This window comes from Pongo pygmaeus, chromosome 11 (genome assembly GCF_028885625.2).
Source record: "Pongo pygmaeus isolate AG05252 chromosome 11, NHGRI_mPonPyg2-v2.0_pri, whole genome shotgun sequence".
Lineage (NCBI taxonomy): Eukaryota > Metazoa > Chordata > Mammalia > Primates > Hominidae > Pongo > Pongo pygmaeus.
The window spans coordinates 86,374,761-86,389,153 of record NC_072384.2 but is presented as its reverse complement, the minus strand read 5'-3'; the positions used below and the strand labels follow the sequence as shown (position 1 = coordinate 86,389,153).

The 14,393-nt window shown below is 36.6% G+C and overlaps 1 long non-coding RNA gene across 1 annotated transcript in view; it reads left to right on the top strand.

Annotated features, from left to right (window-relative positions):
* The window catches only part of LOC129031418 (uncharacterized), a 60,283-nt gene that overhangs the window by 1,738 nt on the left and 44,152 nt on the right, over positions 1-14,393 (top strand). The gene's annotated exons all lie outside the window — the stretch shown is intronic.

Sequence of the window (14,393 nt, the reverse complement as noted above, 5' to 3'; positions counted from 1 at the left end):
CATAGTTCTTGTCAGAGGATGGAGGGATGCAGCCAGCTCCCTATTTACTCAGTATTATTATCCATTTGATTATTTGGGGATCGTCTCCTTTGAGACTTTGCATATGGAATGTAGTTGTCTTAACTTCCTACTTTTAGTGCCCCAAAGATACCCTTTGGGCCTTTGATTTTGAGTAATTTTACTGTTTATTATTATGAGGCAAATGAATTATAAGTAACAAATATGGGGAAGTTACAAAGAATCTAGAATCTCATAATGTTATGATAATGGCTCCAGTTTCATGGTTCATAACTTCCTCTGCCTCCTTCTGACCTTTGCTTTCGGTTTTTCCTCTGAAGTGTAGCCCAGGTAGAGAACAAAGATCCTTTCTTGCCTCAAGTGGAAAATACATATTTCTGAATATAGTACATGCTCTCATAGCACTCTCCCTCATACATTATTTCTTCATACATTTTAGAAATAATGAAGTCCAACTCATTGAATTCACTACTTTTTGAAATAAGGTAAATGGTTTTTCCTGGTCTCAAATAGCAAATGGTAGCAGGGCTGGGAATTTTATGTCTTCTACTGCTATTTTTACTGACCTTACAATTCAAACGAAACTTTCACAAAACAATGCTTAGAAGGCATAGTCCAAGGGTTACAATTCAAATACCCAAGAAAGCAGGGCTATAAACTTGAGCGTCAGGATGAGTGAAATACATTAGGAAGTTGTGGGAACAGTGTTAAACCTGAGGTAAATGCCCACCATAAAAGAACTAAAAGAAAAACTGCCAAACCTGACTGCTTCGATTTGGTAGACAGGCTGTGAATTCACTGCCTTGGATATAGCCATTTGGATAACTTTACATTTATTGGAATGTATCAGATGTAATAGATTAAGGCAGTAGATTTTGTACTGAATAGAAATTATTTGCTATCCAGCATTTTAATGTCCTTCTGTATAGGAAGGAAGCCCTTCTTACAGAAGGAAGCCCTATGCCTCAGGCTTTTAATCTCAAGAAAACGAGACAAAGACTCAAAGTGTAGGAATTTTTCAGGGCATTAGAATGCATGTATGGTATTACCAGTCCAGTGGTGGTGGCAAGCCAGTGTGGCAAGATCCATACAAGTCCTTACTTCATTCTTTGCTTTTATTTCTTGCTTCTTTTATTTTCCAAGCCTGATTTTCCAGGCTTCCTATAGATTCTGTGAGCAATATTTCCATAAACACATTTGAAGACATAGCTAGAAGGTGGCCATCTGCAAGCGAAGAGAGACGCCTCAGAAGAAACCAAACATGCTGACACCTTGATCTTGGACTACTAGCCCCCAAAACTATGAGAAAATAAATTTCTGTTTTTTAAGCCACCCAGTCTGTGGTAGTTTGTTATTGCAGCCCTAGTAAACTAAGACAGACTTTGATTGATAACAGACCAAACTGTGCTATGGGGTGGTGGGCAGAGACAAGACTACTAGTTTATCTAAGTAAATTTTTGTCATAAAGACGGGACTCGTTTGGCCATATAAATTGCTGATCTGTTTTATGGGTTGAGACAGTACATATTAGGAAGTATTTTGATTTAAATAGTGAATGCTTCAAAATTCTGACATGTAGTCAGTCTCCTTTAAGACTTTTTTCCCTCTGAATTAAGATATTACAAAAGATTTGCCAGTGTTTCAGTAAAGCATATAAAATGTCTTTTACCTTGTCAGTTTGAATTTCAATACTGTAAACTTTCACTCCAGCCTACACTGATGCAAAATTTTCTTAAGTAGGTGACTTAAGTGGGTGAATTCTCTGTTTCTATTTGAAATATTTCTTGGTACCATTATGATAATAGTTGTTATGGCATTTGTCAAGAAACCAAGATGTACGATTTCCAAATATTTTTTGCGTCGTTGACACTAAAATCATTTCCAATGATTTAAATCAACCATGTCATTTCCCTAGTAATAGTTTTCTAATGGGTGTCTTTCTAAAGGCAGTATGAGGGATTCCACATCTTCCTCAGCCTATAATATCTGCTTTTTATCTTCTGTTATTTCAGTTCTTACTCCTCATTTTAGGCCAGCTTTTCCTATTCCCCACCTTCATATTCCCTCACTACTCTTATGTGCCTTAGAACTTTTCATAGTCTTATGTGTATACCTCCCCCACCCTCCCCGCCCAAAAAAAAACCTATCTACCTTCCATCTAGGTATCATAACTAGAAACTTTGGTGAGTCATCTTTGATTCTTTTTTCAACCTCCAAATCCAGTCAAGTCAATTCATAGTGATTCTATATTTTAAGGATCCTCTTTCAAATTATTTCCTTCCTACTTTACTATCCTATTTCAGGGCCACATTTTTACTTGGACTATTGCAAGTGCCTCTTGTTTCTCTTGATCTAATTTTTCACAATGCATTACTCCAAAAGTAAATTTTCTAATGTATGAATTTGATAGTGTCACCCTATTTCATAACTTCTTTGAAGACCTCCCATATACATATATACAGGTTTTAATTTGCATTGATGATTATTCCATAGCTGCAATCGTTAATTTTCCTATAGTAAGCGTAAACATTTTTCATACATTTATATAGTCTTAGAAGACAAAATCAAAACCCTGTAAGGAATTTTTTTTTCTTCTTGGTAAGTTTGTAAACTGAGACATGATATTTTATTCTGTTTTCCCATAACACATTGCATATTTTCTTAAATATAGGTGCTTAATAAATGTATATTTCAGTGGTTCTCAAATGATGCTCATATGAAAGAGTTCAGTAGGTTGGACTAAGATGATCTACTAAATTGAATGATGATGTATTTCTAATTAACAGAAAAATTTTTTTTTTCAATTTTAAGCTTTTTTCCCTCATAGTCATTCTTAAAAAATTAGTAGATTGCTAGCATTTTTCAGCTAGCAGATTAAAGAAAAAGAAACAGTAATGGATCAAATATTTCATGTGACTGAAAAACCTATATATTCAAAATAATGTGGGGACATTTATGTAAAATATGGTCTTATGTTACAGTCTTTTTGATGAAATTAAATTTATTAATATATTTAAAATTTTTCCATATAACACCATAAGTTCCAGGTATTTGCTACCTGAAAACATTTCAGAACCACTGTTTTAATGGATTGTATACCATCTCACCTTATAGCTGGATTTAGTGTCATTTATCCTTGAATCCTAAAACCTTTGAAGTGGGAAAGTTGTTCCTAAAAGAACTATCAAATTAGATTCTTCTTATGAAAGCTAATTTTCCATTTCTTTTTTATGAGACACTGTATAAAAGGTCATGTTTTAGAGTCAAAATATGTGGGTTAAATTTTTCCCTTCCACTTATATAGGTGACTTTAGGCAAATTGTTGTACATTGGTAAGCTTTACTCTTCTTATGTATAAAAGAGGAATAATACTGTTCCTAGCTCATAGGGCTATTGGAAGGATGAAATGACATAATGCATGTGAGTCACTTATTAGAGTACTTGGCACATGTAAACACATAATTAGTGGATACTACTATATAATTCAGGTCATAGTGTAGATAAGTAAATAATTCAGCATTGATACATTAATTTCTAAATGAGCTTACTCCAGTAAATATGGAGAATATAAAATCAGGAGATTGGGTGACTGAATGTGGGAGCTGAGGGGAAGAAGTCAGAAAGTAGAAGAGGATCCAGGTGGCAAGCATGGGCAAGTGATCAATGTGGGTGCCAGGGAGGTTACATAGGCAATGATTGGAATGTGTGGCCAGGACAAGAAACAACATATCCAGTTTTGGCTCTGCTGAATTTATGGTCCTAGTGCATCATTTATGTGGCAAAATCCAATGGTATATATTTGACTTGTAAACTCAGAAGAGAGTTTAGTACATGGGGGCCAATGGGAATGGATTACTTTGAGAAAGATTGTAGAGAGCCAAAAAAGAATAAAAATGTGAGGAACAATGTTTAAAAGGTAAATACAGAAGAAGTAGTTTAGGGAGGAAAGTGAAAAGAGGCAACTGTGGCAGGGACCCTAGGGAGAAGAACTTTTCGGGTAGTAGAGTATCAACAGGGCCTGGTAATTTTGCCTTGAGTTGGCTTAAATACGGCTACTTACTCATTCCAAATTAGGATGAATCATACTGGACATCCAATTTAAGACATGGCTATCTGAAACAAGTGTATATTTCAAACTCTATTGACCTATATTTCTTTTCTTACATATATGGATACTGCCATCTGCTGATAACTGGCATTTTTGAGGGGTCTTTTTTGTAATTTTGACATTGTATTTAAGGTATCATTTCCCTTGTTCCCTTTTTGGATATATTCTTCCCACAGGTCTCCACATGGCTGGCTCATTTTCATCCTACAGATAGCAGCTCAAGTGGCAATTCTTCTAAACAGTTATCCCTGACCACTACATCTAAACAACTCCTACCCTCTGCCCCTAGTTAATATCTATGTCATCACGTGTTTCACTCCTTTAATTTTAGATTTATCTTAATTTGTAATTACTTTGTGTTTTTATGTCTTCATTTCTTACTTGGGTGTCTCTTGTCCCAGAATATAAGCTTCATGGTAGCAGGAACCTTGGCTCTCATCAGGTGCCTAATGCAACCTGTCTCTTAGAAAGAGCTCAATAAATGTGCTTTTAAAAATGAGTGATGGCGGCCGGGTGCAGTGGCTCATGCCTATAATCTCAGCACTTTGGGAGGCTGAATGTGAATCACTTGAGCCCAGGAGTTCGAGACTAGTTTGGCAACATGGTGATACCCCGTCTCTACTAAAAACACAAAAATTAGCTGGTCGTGGTGGCACATGCCTGTAATCCCAGTTACTTGGAAGGCTGAGGCACGAGAATAGCTTGAACCTAGGAGGGGGAGGTTGCAGTGAGCGGAGATTGTGCCACTGCACTCCAGCCTGCGCAAGGAGCGAGACTCGGTCTTGGAAAAAAAAAAGAAGATGGGTGAGAACTAGAGCTGACTGAGAGTTCTTGCCCCATTTGTGCTATAAGAGTATATTTAGTTTTGGTATTTATCTTATCTTTTGAATATAAATTTAACAAAAGCTTCTGTGCCAAGATGTTATGATCACCCTGATACATCTGGGGATTTTTCCAATAATAATGGTGATGTGCTATTTGTCCCTAAGTCCAAGATTACACAATAAAGGAACAAAATTAATAGATGGCACTTACAAGGATAAATGTCTTTAACTACGTGTATGCATACATTTGTAGGTGCCTTTTCTTTTGAGTTCTCCTGATGATACCTCAGCTGCTTATCATGGAATGTGGGTTTGTAATAGTGGGGAATGGGAAATGGGCAACGTGGAAAGGAAAACGTTGCTAATATATTTACTTATGCTGTGGACGCGAAATAGCACTTTGTCTTCTTCAATGATGCAGATTAACAACACAAAATGAGAAAAGATTTCAAAAATTCTGTGAGACAGGTCTTTTCCAGCAACAGATTATTCTGGAAGTCCTGGAGGGGGCCAGCAATTGTCACTAGCAATTATATTTTCTGAATTAAATAATGGAAAACAGTCTGAAACATTTATTCATGTTCATACAAAGACAAAAGGACAAAACGTTTGAAACTGAATCAGTCCTAAAGTCATTCACAAAGTATAGGTTAACAAAGATATGCCATCAGTATATGCAAGATAATGTGAAACCATAGTAGATGAAATGACTTCCCACCTAGGGAAGTCAGAGAGAGCTTCGTGAAAGAGGTGGTATTTGAACTCTGGAAACAGGAGTTTCCCTAGCAGAGCAGAGAGTAGTGGGTATTGCAGGCAGAGGAAATAGCATATGCAAATATGTGAATGTGTGCAACTACATGGCATTTTCAGGGAATGACAATTATTTGGTGAAGGTTTGTTGAAACAGTGACGAGATGAAGCTAAAACATATTAGGATCAGATTTTAAAGGGCCTTATATATCATTTTAAAGAGCTTGAGCTCTTTAAACTGGTTATTGGTGAGCCATTCAAGGCTTTTATAGAGATATATGATCTCACATCTATATTTTAGCCAAGATAAATCTGACAAAAAGTAAATTAGAATGGGGAGAGACTAGACATAGGGAAATCAATTATTAGGCTACTGCAGTAGACTTGGAGAGGAATGATGACAGCCTGTACAAAGATGGTAATGATGATGAGAAGAAAATATATTGAGAGTTATTTAGAAGGCATAAACAGTAGGGATAAATCCATATCAAAGGTTATGAGAGGTAAGAAGAAGAAGTAGGAATTGAGAATGATTCATGTTTTCTAACGTGGGTAATTAATTGAGTTGAAGATATAAAGAGCCAAATTGGAGCAAGGGGGAAGAAAAACAGAAGTTTAGTTTTGGACAGATTGTATTGGCTTTCTAGGTGGAGACGTAGGATAATCGGCAGTTGAAAATACAAATATGGGTTTGGGAAAGGGATCGAGGCTAGAAACTGATTTTAGATTCATCTATAATATAGATGACAATTGAAACAATGGGAATAGTTGAGATCACCCAGGGAGGGTGAATACGATGATAAGAGGGCAGAGGTAAGACCCTTAAGTAACAGCAACATTCAGGAAATAAAATGTAGAAGTCTGTGGTAGTATAAAATACGTTCATAAATTAATTGATACTCTTAAGAGGTGGAGCTTAATTTCCCTTTTTTTTAGTGTTGGGCTGGATTTAATGGCTTACTGCCAATAAATAAAATTAAAGCAGAAGTAACAGTGTATAATTTCTATGGCATAAAAAGTATTGTAGCTTTCTCTGTCTCTCTCTGGCTCGCTCGCTCTCTCTCTCACTCTCTCTGTCTCCCTCTCTCTCTCCCTCATTGTTTGATCTGGTGAAATCTATTTGTCATGTGAAAACACTCAAGCAGCCTGTGAAGAGATCCATGTGGTGAGGAACCAAGGCTTCTTGCTAATAGCCAGTGAGGAACTGAGACATCTGTAAAAAGCTAGCGACAGACTAAGACCTTTACCAACAGCCACATGGGTGAACCATTGTGGAAATGAATTCTCTAGTCCCACTCAAGCCTTTAGATCACTGTAGCCCCAGCCAATATCTTGACTGTAACCTCGTGAGAGACTCTAAGCCAGAAGGGTGTTTTCCCTTTTCCCCAAGACGTTTCTAAATTCCTGAGCAACAGAAACTTTGAGGTAATTAATGTTTGCTGTTTCAAGCCAGTAAGTTATTGTCTATTTAATTGTTATTATTATTTTTTGAGATGGAGTTTTGTGCTTGTTGCCCGGGCTGGAGTGCAGTGGTGCAATCTCCGTTCACTGCAATCTCCACCTCCTGGGTTCAAGCAATTCTCCTGCCTCAGCCTCCTGAGTAGCTGGGATTAAAGGCTTGAGCCACCAAGCCCAGCTCATTTTTATATTTTTAGTAGAGACGGGGTTTTGCCATGTTGGCCACGCTGGTCTTGAACTTTTGACCTCAGGTAATCCACCCACCTCGGCTTTCCAAAGTGCTGAGATTACAGGCATGAGCCATAGCACCTGGCCCTATTAAATTATTTTAACTTTTACTTAGGTTCAGGGGTACATGGGCAGGTTTGTTATACAGGTAAACTCGTGTCATGAGGGTTTGATGTATAGATTTTTTGTCATCCAGGTACTAAGCATAGTGTCTGATAGTCACTTTTCCGGATCCTCTCCCTCCTCCCACCCTCTACCCTCAAGTAGGCCCAGAGTCTGTTGTTCCCCTCTATTTCTATTGGTTCTCATTATTTAGCTCCCACTTACAAGTGAAAACATGCAGTATCTGATTTACTGTTCCTGCATTAGTTTGCTAAACATAATGGCCTCCAGCTCCATCCATGTTCCTGTAAAGGACATGATCTTGTTCTTTTTTATGGCTGCATAGTATTCTATGGTGTATATGTACCACATGTTCTTTATACCATCTGCTGTTGATGGGCTTTTAGGTTGATTCCACATCTTTGCTATTGTGAACAATGCTTCAGTGAACATTCACGAGCATGTGTCTTTGTGGTAGAACAATTTATATTCCTTTGGGTGTATACCCAGTAATGGGATTGCTGGGTTGAATGATAGTTCTGCTTATAGCTCTTTGAGGAATCATCACACTGCTTTCTACAATGGAACTAATTTACACTCCCACCAACAGTGTATAAGCATTTCCTTTTCTCTGTAACCTCAACAGCATTTTTTTTGACTTTTTAATGAAAGCCCTTCTGACTGGTGTGAGATGATACCTCATTGTGGTTTTGATTTGCGTTTCTCTAATGATCAGTGATGTTGAGCTTTTGTTCATATGCTTGTTTGCCACATGTATGTCTTCTTTTGAAAAGTGTCTGCTCATGTCCTTTGTCCACTTTTTAATGTGGTTGTTTTTTGCTTGTAAATTTGTTTAAGTTCCTTATAGATGCTGAATATTAAACTTATGTCAAATGCATAGTTTGTAAATATTTTCACCCATTCTGTAGGTTGTCTGTTTACTGTTTATAGTTTATTTTGCTGTGAAGAAGCTCTTAAGTTTAATTAGATCCCATTTGTCAATTTTTGCTTTTGTTGCAATTGCTTTTGATGTCTTTGTCATGAAATCTTTGCAGGTCCTATGTCCAGAGCAGCATTGCATAGGTTGTTCATATGGTTCGGCTGTGTCCCCACCCAAATCTCACCTTGAATTATAATAATAGCCAAGTGTCAAGGGCAGGGCCAAGTGGAGATAAGTGAATCATGGGGATGGTTTACCCCATACTGTTCTCATGGTAGTGAATAAGTCTCACACGATGGTTTTATAAGGTGGATTTCCCCTGCACAAGCTGTCTTGCCTGCTGCCATGTAAAATGTGACTTTGCTCCCCATTCACCTTCTACAATGATTGTGAGGCCTCCCCAGCCATGTGCAACTGTGAGTCAATTAAACCTCTTTCCCTTATAAACTACCTTTATAAACTGTCTTTATTAGCAGCATGAGAAAAGACTAATACTGTTGTCTTTTAGGGTTTTTATAGTTTTGGGTTTTACATTTAAGTCTTTAATCCATTGTGAGTTAATTTTTGTATATGGTTTAAGGAGGGGGTCCAGTTTTAATCTTCTGCATATAGCTAGCCAGCTATCCCAGCACCATTTATTGAATAGGAAATCCTTTCCCCATTGCTTGTTTTTGTCAGCTTTGTTGAAGATCAGATGGTTGTAGGCATGCATCTTCATTTCTGGGCTCTCCATTCTATTCCATTGGTCTGTGTGTCTGTTTTTGTACCAGTACCATGCTGTTTTGGTTACTGTAGCCTTGTAGTATAGTCTGAAGTTGGGTAACATGATTCCTCCAGCTTTGTTCTTTTTGCTTAGGATCACCTTGGCTATTTTGTCCCTTTTTTGATTCCATATGAATTTTAAAATAGTTTTTTTCTAGTTCCATGAAGAATGTCATTGGTAGTTTAATAGGAATAGCATTGAATCTATATATTGGCTGTGCAGTATGGCCATTTTGATGATATTGATTCTTCCTATCCATGAGCATGGAATGTTTTCCCATATATTTGTATCACATCTGATTTCTTTGAGCAGTGTTCTATAATTTTTATTGTACAGACCTTTTACCTCTCTGGTTAGCTGTATTCCTAGGTATTTGATTCTTTTTGTGTCAAGCCACTAAGTCTTAGGATAATTTGTTACACAGTAATAGATAATTAACACAAAGACATTGAAGAAGACATTGAAGAAGAAAAGACAAGGAGTTAACAAAGAAGTAGAAGGGAGATAAGGAAAGAGTTGTGTTGAGAAAACCAAGAAGGAAGAGTTTTCAGAAGAGAAATGGTGTCAAATGCTATAGGAAAATGATCATGATACAATTGAAGAAGCCCTTTGGGTGTGGTTGGAAGGACACTGGGTGGCTTAAATGAGATCAACTTGATTGGAGTTGATGGTGATGGAAGCCGTATTATAATGGGTAGAACAATCAAATAGAATGTGGGAACGGTAAATATAAATGACTTAAGGATATTGGCTGTTAAAGTAGATTGTGGGAATGACAAAAAGTAAGAAAAGATATATTTAAGATTGTGGGGAGCTTGAATGTGTTTATAGACTGAGAGGTTGAAGGTAGCCTACATGCAGAAATTATAACTGAATTATTGACAAAGCACAATCAGGGAGGCAGAAGAAAAGATAGACAACATAGAGAGAGGTGTTCTCGTTAGGAAAGTGAAGAAAGTACCAGTCTCTGTGAGATAAGAGGAACTGGAGTATGAATGGACAAAAATATAGGTATTTGTAGGTAGATGTAAGCAGAGGTGAGTTTCTTTCAATAGTTGACTGTTTTTTTTGAAGTGGTCATTGGCTAAAAGTAAGGGGGCAGGGATTGTAGTAACTTATGAACTTACTGGGATGCATGCTGAGCCCATGTAAAGTCATCTTTCCCTCCTTTTGATCTATCTTTCCACAGTCTACCTTTTCTCTCCTTTCCTTTCATCTCCTACTGAGTACTGCTAGAGAAAATCATCCTAATTGGTGTTTTTAATGTATTTAAATATATCCTTTTCGATGTGTTCTTGTGAGGAAAGGACTTTTTAAAAAAGGAATATACTACTAACTTTTATTAGAGGAAAAACATTTTTGTTACTTCATTGAGGCCTACAGAATAGGGTGGAGGAAGTAACACGTTGATTCATTACTGAATGCCTTATTGAATGCTATAGCCCAATTTTCTGTGCGACTTTCTGACTCCTATTTATTACAGAAGATAAATGGCCTACTAACTCACAGTTTATTACCTGACTTACCTGCAGTTTTTTTTCTTTTAACCAACTACAATAAATGTACAAGTAAATTGGAGGGAGAATTGGGATATATTAATTCAAATGTCAAGTGCAAACAAGACCCAAAAATCTACACAGCAAATGGTATCCTGCAGTTAATGGTCTCCTTTTCACATTGTCGGGCAAAAGTAGCACACACAGATTTGGAAAAGCCATTGTGTAAAAGGAGACTAAATAAATGCAACAAACCTTATTTCATGGCTTTGATCAAGTTATTAATTTCCTATGGAAATGCACCAGACCCTCCAAATAAAATACATTTCAGATGAAAAATCAGGGAAGTTTTTCTGACATTTATTTGCAAATCCAATTTGTAATTCGTGTTTTACTGCCATATGTCGAGGCTAAAAATCAAGATACCCTTTTTGTCGGTTAAATAGAAAGTAAGTTTTTAAATTGCTGTAATACGAAAAATAGTTTTAATGGCTATTTGTGATATCTTTTCCTGGATAACTACAAGAATCATATAATGAGTTAAATGTTTCAACGTGTATTCACACATCTTACCTAATATGAGTTCTGAAAACCTGGTTTTGAAGGTATAGTTATGATAATCTCTGTTTTTGTTAGAAAACTGAGGCTTACATTAATTGTCTAGTCATTTTTTAAGTAGAAGAGCCAGGACCCTCTTCCTACTTCAAAGTCCAGGTTTTTAATTCATTAGGTAGCACAGACTCTACTAGTGTTTGGTTTTCAGTTTGACCAGTATTTATCAACTTTCTTCTTGATACTCTGCTTGATATACCTTAGTGAAATTGTTTTCTTAAAAAGTGATTAACTTATAACTGCAAAAATTTTTGTTTTGTAGTTTTAAATTAACTTAGAAAATTATATGTTTTTCTGTCCATAAAGTTTATTTAAAAAAACAACTCCAGTTTTTGCATGTGATATTAACTTGACATATTAATAAGATGTAACAGTCAATTTTGCTGATTTCAGATGTTAAATTTCTTAATATTAAAAACATCATTTTTACTATGTAAAAACTGTGATTCACCATTTTTACCAAAGGGGATGGGGAGTAATTTTCCTTCTTATTTGTATGGGCAAACATTTTCTATACATAATTTAAACAATTCTTAAAATCTCCTTCAGCAAGCTTTTTCAATTGCCTTTTTTTTTCTTCCCTCAAAGTCGTCTCTGGCAAACACTGCATGACATCATATTTATTATCAAATCAATCAAGTATTGTCTTCTCATATTTCACCTGCATGAGTCTTAAGTTTTGGGTTTTCTCCATATGCTTTTTTTCTGAAGAAATCTTATTTCCTCTCATGGCTTTATCTAATAACTGCATGTAGGTGGTTCAGAAATGATTACATGTAGACTCCTTGATTTGATTCCTGAAGTAGCAGCTCCTATTGAATCAGTGCCACTTGCCAGAGTCTTAAAAGTGCTCAACCTTTATGAACTATTCAAAATGGTAGTTAGTGAAGCCTTCTCAAATAGAGTTAGTTATTTTCCTTTTTATGGTCTCACATAATTTGTTCCTATGTTTGCATTATAGATATTGTATGCCATCTATTTTCCTATTTATCTCCCTCATCAGACTGGTACCTTAAGGATAGAGGGCCCATGTCAGAATCACATCTGCTTCTCCTCTCCTCTTACAGTAACTGGTACACACACATTCAACGTATATATTCATTGAATAAATAAATGAATGTTGAGCAACTATTCCATTTGTATTAGTTCTCAATGGCAATGTAATGAATTCCCCAAAACTCATTGGTTTAAAACAACAAACATCTACCATCTCATACTTTTTGTCTGTCAGAAATCTGGTCTTTGGCCGGGGGTGGTGGCTCATGCCTGTAATCCCAGCACTTTGGAGGCCGAGGTGGGCGGATCATGAGATCAGGAGATGGAGACCATCCTGGCTAACATGGTGAAACTCTGTCTCTACTAAAAATACACACAAAAAAGTAGCCAGGCGTGGTGGCGGGTGCCTGTAGTCCCAGCTACTTGGGAGGCTGAGGCAGAAGAATGGTGTGAATCTAGGAGGCGGAGCTTGCAGTAAACCCAGATTGCACCACTGCACTCCAGCCTGGGTGACACAGAAAGACTCTGTCTCAAAAAAAAAAGAAATCTGCTCTTGGCTTACTGTGACTTCTGGCTTTCTGGCTGCAATCAAGGGGTTGCCAGGGCTGTGATCTTATCTGAAGACTTGAATAGGAGAAGATCCACTTCTAAGTTCACTTAAGTGGTTGTTGACAATATTCAGATCCTCATGGACTATAAGACTATGTTAATCCATTTTCCAACTGTTTTCTATTAAGAGAGACATTAAAGAGATTTGAAAAATTGTGAAACAATGCTACCTTTCTTATTACTTTATTTTTCTGGAAAATATAGTTATTTTTCATAAAATATGCTCTTATGTAAATTCCAATGTACTAAACATGTCAACCTATTTGTTTACTATTGTTATTTAAAAATGAATAAATATTAATGAAACATTTCAGAATTAATTTCTAATATGGCAGGTATTGAGAGATTAACTCTCATAAACAGAAGCTCTTTGGTTTCCCAATGTTTTTAAGAGTTCAAAATGGTCATGAGAACAAGAAGTTTGAGTGCAGCTGTTATAAATGGTAAGCAACAAGTTGATCTCATGGCCTGGGGGGCTGTTCTCATTTGAGCAGGCCAGATTTGTCTGTCTGTCCTGAAGAAGTGAAAAAAAAAACTTTAGGTCTACTTACCTTGTTTACAGAGGCTGAGCCAATTTTCATTACACGGGTAGTCTTAGTCTATTCCTGCTACTATAACAAAACACCACAGACAGGTAATTTATAAATAATAGACTATAACAGAAATTTATTTCTCACAGTTCTGGAGGCTGGGAAGTCCAAGGTCAAGGCACCAGCCTCTGGTAAGAATTTGCTCTTTGCTTCCAAGGTGGTGCCTTGTTGTTGTGTCCTCACGTGGCAGAAGAGACAATGCTATGTCCTTACATTGCAAAAGAGATGGAAGGGCCAGGCAACTCTGTGAAGTCTCTTTTAAAAGGGAGTTAATCCCACTCATGATGACAGAGACCTCATGACTTAATCACTGCCCAAAAGGCCCAACCTGTAAATACCATCAACTTGGGGTTTAAGTTTCAATGTGAATTTTGGAGGAATACAGACATTCACAGCATAGCAACAGTGTTCTTATCAAAGTCATGCTTGTGGTCTTTCATTGTGTAGTTAAGATCAATGTTGTACTGCAGCTTGCCATTTGACTTTTGACATTTTTTGTAGCTAGTATTGGTTCATAAAAGTGGATTGATAAATTTTCAGAAATTGTGTGCCCCAGCCATGAAAAAGCCATTATTAAAAAACTAAATAATTCAAATGTACAAGAAAATAATTTGTATTGTTAACAAAGGTAATACATATCAGCATTATCCATGCTCTTGAGGTTATGTCTATTGTATCTATGTAGTAGGCATATTACATAATTATGTGCTACTGAACATCTCTTTCCAACTCTGTGTTCAGTTCACATGGTTAGCTTGAAATCATCTGCAATGGGAACATTTACAACACGGAAGCAGGCAAATCCTACAAATTAGAGTTCTTTTTCCCTCTTTCCCACAGAGCTTGTTGGTTAACATATCACTGAATATGATCATTTTTTGATACATTGAATTTTGTTC